Source organism: Chinchilla lanigera, unplaced genomic scaffold (genome assembly GCF_000276665.1).
Source record: "Chinchilla lanigera isolate Chin_1 unplaced genomic scaffold, ChiLan1.0 scaffold00038, whole genome shotgun sequence".
In the NCBI taxonomy this organism is placed as follows: domain Eukaryota; kingdom Metazoa; phylum Chordata; class Mammalia; order Rodentia; family Chinchillidae; genus Chinchilla; species Chinchilla lanigera.
The window spans coordinates 17,640,224-17,647,496 of record NW_004955439.1 but is presented as its reverse complement, the minus strand read 5'-3'; the positions used below and the strand labels follow the sequence as shown (position 1 = coordinate 17,647,496).

General features: G+C 39.1%; 1 long non-coding RNA gene across 2 annotated transcripts; it reads right to left on the bottom strand.

The window, feature by feature from the left end:
• Window positions 1-1,686: 1,686 nt before the first annotated feature.
• LOC102005638 lies at window positions 1,687-3,414 on the bottom strand. 2 transcript variants are annotated; one of them, XR_001235185.1, is made up of 3 exons: window positions 3,216-3,414; window positions 3,052-3,138; window positions 1,687-1,993 (listed from the first exon to the last, which is right to left on the bottom strand). It is a non-coding gene; the product is annotated as an uncharacterized LOC102005638 (long non-coding RNA). The 2 variants fall into 2 exon arrangements; XR_261994.1 differs by having other exon boundaries at window positions 3,052-3,414.
• Window positions 3,415-7,273: the final 3,859 nt, after the last annotated feature.

Below are 7,273 nucleotides of genomic sequence, written 5' to 3'. Positions count from 1 at the left end.
TAAGTAACCAGTTTGGGGAACTGAGAGACAGTGTTGAATGGAGAGAGACAGAAAATCCAGTAACTGATAGAGATTAAAATAGTATTTATATGTCATTTTCTAATAGTGCTGTGGTCACCAGTCAATAAAGATAATGTACATTGAAAGTGCTTTGCCAAGAAGAAAACACAAGACAAATGTTGTGTTTTATTGTTGCTTTTAGAATTAAGAGGTGATTACTTCACCTGGGTTTCAGTGGTATAAATCAGAACTGATCCTCCTCCTTCTGTCACCTTTGGCATCTCTGGATCAAATGAAATTCCTTCCTGCCCTTAAGATTTGAATGAGCCAAATGTACTGCTAAGTAAATCATGACTCACAGTCTTGCGATCGATTGCCTCTCCTGCCCAATGCAAACTTCTCAGACTTGAATCACCAGCAGAGGAGGTCTGATTTAGCGGCCTCTGGGTGAGGTTCCCAGGCTCTGCACCTCTGTCAAGCTCCCAGTGATGTTTGGCTGTGGGTAGGAGAAGCCCCTGACATTCGTGGTCACCTTGAAGGTTTCATCTCACGAAGCCGGTTTCTTTCTGGGCCCCGACTGCAGCGTGGACCCTAACGGCAGATACATGAGAAGGGCGTGGCTGGCTGCTCACAGCGCCACATCATGAATCAACATGAGTGCCACCTATTGTTCATGACGACCCTATCTGTTCTACTTTTATAAAATTTTTATATAGTCAGATCTTATTGTCTATCTGCTTTTAGGTTTTAAACAAGGAAGGTCTATTTCTTTGGTGCATACAATAAAGTCTGTTAAAATAGAACACGACTCAGTTTCTGATACTAGAATTGAACACATATAGGCACTTTTCCACAGCTTGAACTAGTGTCTGTGTTGTGGATCAGGGTAGGGGTTGGGACGGGTTTCGAGGGTGGGGATGTCCGTCTAGACACCTTAGAAACTCAAGCTGAAGTTGGGGCTTCCCTGGGAGAGATGTGACCCTTAAAAGATGCTACCAAGACCCCTGCCTTTGACAGATATCTAAAACTTTGAGAACCAATACAGACTTGCAACATTGCTCATTGGCTGGATCATTTTATTAGAAAAATAGTTTCACATCTGGACAATACTATGTTTTACTCCAAACCACTCAGTATGCTGTATTTAGTTAGTATGATTGCATATAAAACACATTGGGGGCACAGGTAACCTTGATGGCTGCAGAGGCCTTGGAACCGCTTTCCAGCCAGCTCATAGGCAGACAGTTGAAGGACTCTGGGGTGGTTACAGGTAAGAGGCTCATTCCCCAGAGCACTGCCTGGGCATCCATCATGGCCACTGTACAAGGCCTTCTGTACAACTTCCCCCCATGACTTCCACCCACTGTTGATGAGGCAAAACATCTTATGAGGAGAAGTTATCCTTTGTGACTGAATATTCAGCCAAACTCTTTTCAAGCTCTTCCAAGTATTTTAGAAGCACCATTTACTTAAAAATAGTAGAATCAAGTGGTGCACTTCTATAATCTTAGCACTCTGGGAGGCAGAGAGAGGATTGCAAATTCAAGCCCAGCCTGGGCAATTCAGTGACTTAATGAGAATTTATCTTATAATAAAAATAAAAAAGAGTTGGAGATGTAGCTCAGCGCAAAGGACTGCATTTTAACCCCTAGCACCAGAAAACCAAAACAGAACAAAAAACAGAACTGCCAATAAATATCATTTTAGTGTATTTGTCAAAGTAGTTCACTCCCAAAATCTGAATAGTGGTCATGAGCATCCTAGAAATGCATATACTGTGTCTGAAAAGTAATACATTTGTGTATTTTGAGATAGAAAGTGCAGGTTTGCTCCTCCTGATTTGGATTCTCCGTCTGTAATTGGTCTGTACTTAGCTCTGCTGGCTGTGGTGCTGGTGGCTTTGTGTCAGAGCTGAGAACTGTCTCTGTGCACTGCTGCTCCACGGGTCCTCTGTCCTAGCAAGTCACCAGCTGCTGGAGATGGAAGTCTGCATCTGAAAGGCAGCAAGACGCAGGCAGAGGTTTTTTTTTTTTTTTTTTTTTTTTTTTGGGAATCAAACTAGAGCCTTTGCATTTGCTAGTTGATGCTTATAGAAGTTAGGGTTCTATCCTCTCTCACAGACTGAGGGACAGGATCCCATCTTTTTTTTTTTTTTTAACAAAGTTGGAACAAATAGAAAATGTTAAAGATATGTATTTTTCCCAATTTTGATGTTTAACACCTAGGGTAACCCTGTTATGGGTGGTCCAGTAGCATGGTTTAATCACTGAGTGGTCTGTGGCCAGGAATATTTCAGTCAGTCCTGTCCGCCCACCTTAAAATATCCCTGTTTACTGTTGTCGCTATAGTTAGAGACTTGGTGAGGTCAATAGGACTTGATTAAGTGGACTTAGCTAAGATACCCAGGCTGGGCTCAAATTTGTGACTTTCCGCCTCAAACTTCCGCATGCTGAGATTTAAATTTATAGGAGCATTGTTTGTCAGGTGATAATGACAAATAAGGACTTGGAATATGAACAGGTATGACCGGGACTTCTCTTCACTAGGCTGGTGTAGAGATGCGTGAGGTTTTATTTTTGTTTTAATGAGGTCAGATGTTGTTTTCAGGCGAATACTTTTCTGCAGTTCTCACTATAGAAAATCTTAGTCCTCAGCAGAGAAAGTCAAACAATGAGAAACAAACGAAATGGGTATCAAGTTCAGGTGATTCTTCCTTTACAATGGGAGTCTATTCATTCTTCATACACTTAAACCAAGCACCACTCACTGTATCTCTGGGCACCTCCAGTCCTCACCTAAATGGACTTGTATTATCAGAGTTTCTTACTGTCAACTTAACTCTTTTTAAAATCATCCTATACTATCTTTCCACACCTAGCTTCTTAAGTGATCACTGATGATATTCAAGCCACTATGACATGGACTTGACTTTATTAGATGGTGGAGCTACTTTGATCTTCCAGATGAAAAAGCCCCCTGACATTTCATGAGTGGAAAAGAGCAATGGCAACTGAGTCATTCAGGGGAGGGGAGCAGGTTTCACAGGCTTACCTATGTACATGTACCTTGATAGCTGTCTCCAGACTATCCTTGTCTTCCCTGGTCTTGATAGATGTATCACAGACTCTCCCAAAACTCCTTCCAAAGCAGGAAATAAGAGATTAGAGAAAAAGGCCCATGTTTGGATTCATCCTGAGGGCTGTCCATGCATGTACCATCTAGGTGAGGAGCTTGTGTTTCTGTTGTCTTTATTCCTGCATTTTCTCTGTGTCTTTCCTCTCATGCATATTTATGAGTCAGAGGATCTTGTCTGAAGTCTGTATTCTGGAACAAGTCGTCTAAATTACATGGCACAGAAAATCAGGATTGGAGCTGGAAGGCAGTGTACTTGATGTATTCCAGGCATAGAGACTCTTTTCCACATGGGCCCGTGGGGAGAGTTGTGTTTAGATTGAACGGTTTCTTGCTTTGGGACTTCCATACACATCGTTCCCCTTGTCAATAGGGCATCGAAGTGTACACGCTGGCCTTTGCAGAGATAGATTGGATAAGTCATCTCATAGTCAGCACACAGAAGATTCCTGCTGCCCTGCTGCCTACTCCATGGTGTGGAGTGAGTATAGTAGTCACAGTGACAAAATACTTGCAATAAACAATTTAAAGGAGGAAAGACTTGTTTTGCCTCATGATTTCAGTGGTTGCAGTCCATGTTCTTTGGCCCTTATTGCTGTGGTCTGCGGTGATATAGTATATCATGTGAAAGCACATGGCTGCTGATGTGATGGGAGCCAAGAAACAATGAGAGAGAAGAGGGGTCCCAGCATCTTCTTTAAGATTGCACCCTTAAGGACATAACTTCCTTCAACTAGACCCCACCTCCGAAGGTCCCACTGGCTCCCCAAAGTGCCTCAGGATAGTCATATTCAGCACTGAAGCCTTTGGGAGACAGTTACTATCCAAACCACAACACTGGGACTCTGTAACTGTAAGACTGGTATGAGATCTATGACGTCACTGAATGTTTTCCTTCAGACTGTTTTTAAATCATGATAATGTGTTGAAAATGGCTCTTTATGTCCAGGTAAAGTTCTATGGCATGATTATAACATTTGGAAGTGTGCATTTTAATGGTGATTGCTTCAGCCTTAATTATGACAGTATAGAGGCTCTTAAAGAAGTCTGGAGGTGAGAGCAGAGTGAGAGGAAACCATCACAGCACAATGAAGATGTATTATTTTGGAGATGGTAGAATTTATCAGCTGGAATGCAACTATCTGACTCGATACAAGACATAAATTACACAATAAAAGGGAATTATAATTTTGAAGCACTGAAAGGCATAACTAAGTTATTCTCCTGGTTTTTGCTCCACAGGCTGCATCTCATTCTCCGAGGAGCTATACACTTAATGCTGAATAAAACAAAATATAGGAAAGCCTTCACTGGTCAGCAGTGCCAAAGTCGAGTGAAGATTGCTTTTGTCTCCTAAAGAGATGGAAAGAAGAATCTTCGCATAGTTACTCCTTTACAAAACCAAACCAGAATTCTATAATATTAGCAATTCTTAGAGTTTTCACATTCTTTAATAGGTGTCAAAGGCAAGGTTATTTTGCAAGCATGCAATTATGGCAAGGTTTTAATTTTTATTTTGTTATGAAAAGATACTTGAGGTGTGAGATTCTACCGTTTTGCAAAGACTGATGCTCTTTCAATGGACTTTGGAGATGAGATGGGTAGGAGGCACTTAAGGGCCTGATCCAATAGCCATAGGTACTAAACTGAGACTTGGGTACTAAGTTCAAACCTTTGTTTTTGTTACTTACAAAAACAGTTCTGCTCAAAAAGATATTCACTCAAGTCCACAAAAAAGTTTTAAAGTCTTAAATTTTGTTTAATAAATGTTTCTATTTGGTATATTGAGGGAGTTATATAGAGGAGTTCTTGTGTACCTGTCTTTTATTTGCTCACCATGTGCTGTTATAGAAATTTTTCTTTTCTCCATAGTTGAGTATTTCTTTGCTCCTAACATGCATATATGCTATCACATATAACCATGGAAGTGCCTGCCCACTCAGACTGGAGGTCTGCTTGTTAGGTACAAGTGTAGGATTATAAAAACTTTGCATGTGTTACTATAGTGAATATCTTCTACTAGAAAAAAATAGAAATTAAAAATTTTTTTTCTCCCTACCAATAGTTAGAGATTGACAAGCAATCTGTAAATTCTATCTGAAAACTAAAGGAAAACATTTAACACCATGTTTTGGAGACATGATTGATATATGACAATCTGTACATCTTTAATGTATATATTTTTATGAGTTTGAAGATAAATATATATCCATGAAATTATCACTGCTATGAAGACCATAAACATATCCATTACCTCCCAAATTACTTCTCCCTACTCCCTTTATTTTATTTTTATTTTTTGCTTTTTTGTTATTTGCTTTTTTATTGAGAGAACTCTGAATATGAGCTCTAACTTCTTAGCAAATTTTAAAAATACAATACTGTCTTAATAGCTACATGCTTGTTATGGTTTATGTGTGTACCCCCAAAGCCTCATGCGGCCATGGGGCAGGCTTTTAGAGTTTGATTATGGGTGTGAGAGCTGCACCCACCCTGGGGTGGATAGTTTGCATATGTAAGGGAGAGGAAAAGAGTGCTTGAGGCCATTCCTCCCCCATTCCGCCCTGGTGTGAGCTTGTTGCTTTCTGTGTTCTGCCGCCCTGAGCTGTAGCTCTCTGCCATGTGCCAGTCTGCCTTGTAATCTGCCAAGTATGGACCGAAACCTCCACAAACTGTAAGCAAAATAAACCTTTCCTTCCTTAATTTTGGGCGTCAGGTATTTTGTCCCAGCAACGAGAGAAAAGTAACCAAGACAATGCTCTATGCATTTATAAGAATCTTTGGCAAGACTAACACTTAGGAAGTCTCCCCCTGTGTTTTCTTCTAGAAGTGTAATGGTTGACACTTTTAGTACATCTCCGCATCTTACTTATCTTGTATGTCCTTTTTTTATACATCCACATCTTACTTATCTTGGATGTCCTTTTTTTATAAAGCTGAATAATAATGTGTCATATGTATATACCATATTTTCTTTATCCAGTCTTAGTTGACAAATATTTATATTGTTTCTATATCTTGGCTATTATAATTAGTGCTGTAGTGAACATGGGAGTGTGGAAATCTCTTAGAGGGAGGTTTTTCATTTGGATATATACACAGAAATAGGATTGCACTGAAACAAACACATAGACCAATTCCTTAATTAGTTCATTAATTTTTGAGTAACTTCTCTATTGTTGTCTACAGTGGCTATAAGAGTGCATTATAGAGTGCCTTTTTTGCCTCATTTTGGCAACACACATGCGTACACACACACACACACACACACACACACACACCATCTGATGGGAGTGAGATAATATCTCATTGTGGTTTAATTTGCATTTCCCTGATGATTGTGATATTGAGAGTCTCTTCATACACCTGTTAGCTATTTGTCTTTTGGGAAATGTCTTTTGACCATTTTAAATTTGTGTTTTAGTTTTGTCATTCAGTTGTATGTGTTACTTGTATAGTTTGGCTATTTACCTTTATCAGGTATATGGTTTTCAAGCATTTTTGCCCATTATGTAGATTTCATTGTACTGATTATTTCCTTTGCTATGCAGAAGCCTTTTTAGTTTCATGCAGTTCTAATTGTTTTAATTTTCCTTTTGATGTAGTTCTCAGTGTTCAATTTCCCTTTTGTTGCCTGTGCTTTTGATGTCATTTACAAAAATCTTTGCCAAGACCAACACTAGGGAACTTTTTCCCTGTGTATTCTTCTAGGAATTTTATGGTTTTAGCTCTTAGATTAAAGACTTTAATCTATTTTGGGCTGATTTTTGTATACGGTATCCAATTTTATTCTTTTGCATGTAAATATCATTTTTTCCCCATACTATGTATTGAAGAGACAGTTCTTTCTCCATTGTGTATTTTTGGCAATACTGTTGAAAACCAGTTGACTGTTGTTTATGTAAATTTATTTCTGGGCTCTTTGTTCTGTTTCATTGGTCTTTGTATCTGCTTTTATGCCAATACCATACGTTTTGCTTACTTTGTATCATAATTTGAAATTGGGAAACTGATGCCTCCAGCTTTCTTCATTTCACTCAGATTGCTTTGGCTCCTTGGGATTTTTGTCATCACATTTAAATTTCAAAATTATCTTTTCTGTGAAAAATGTCATTGGAATTTTGATAGAAATTGCAATGAA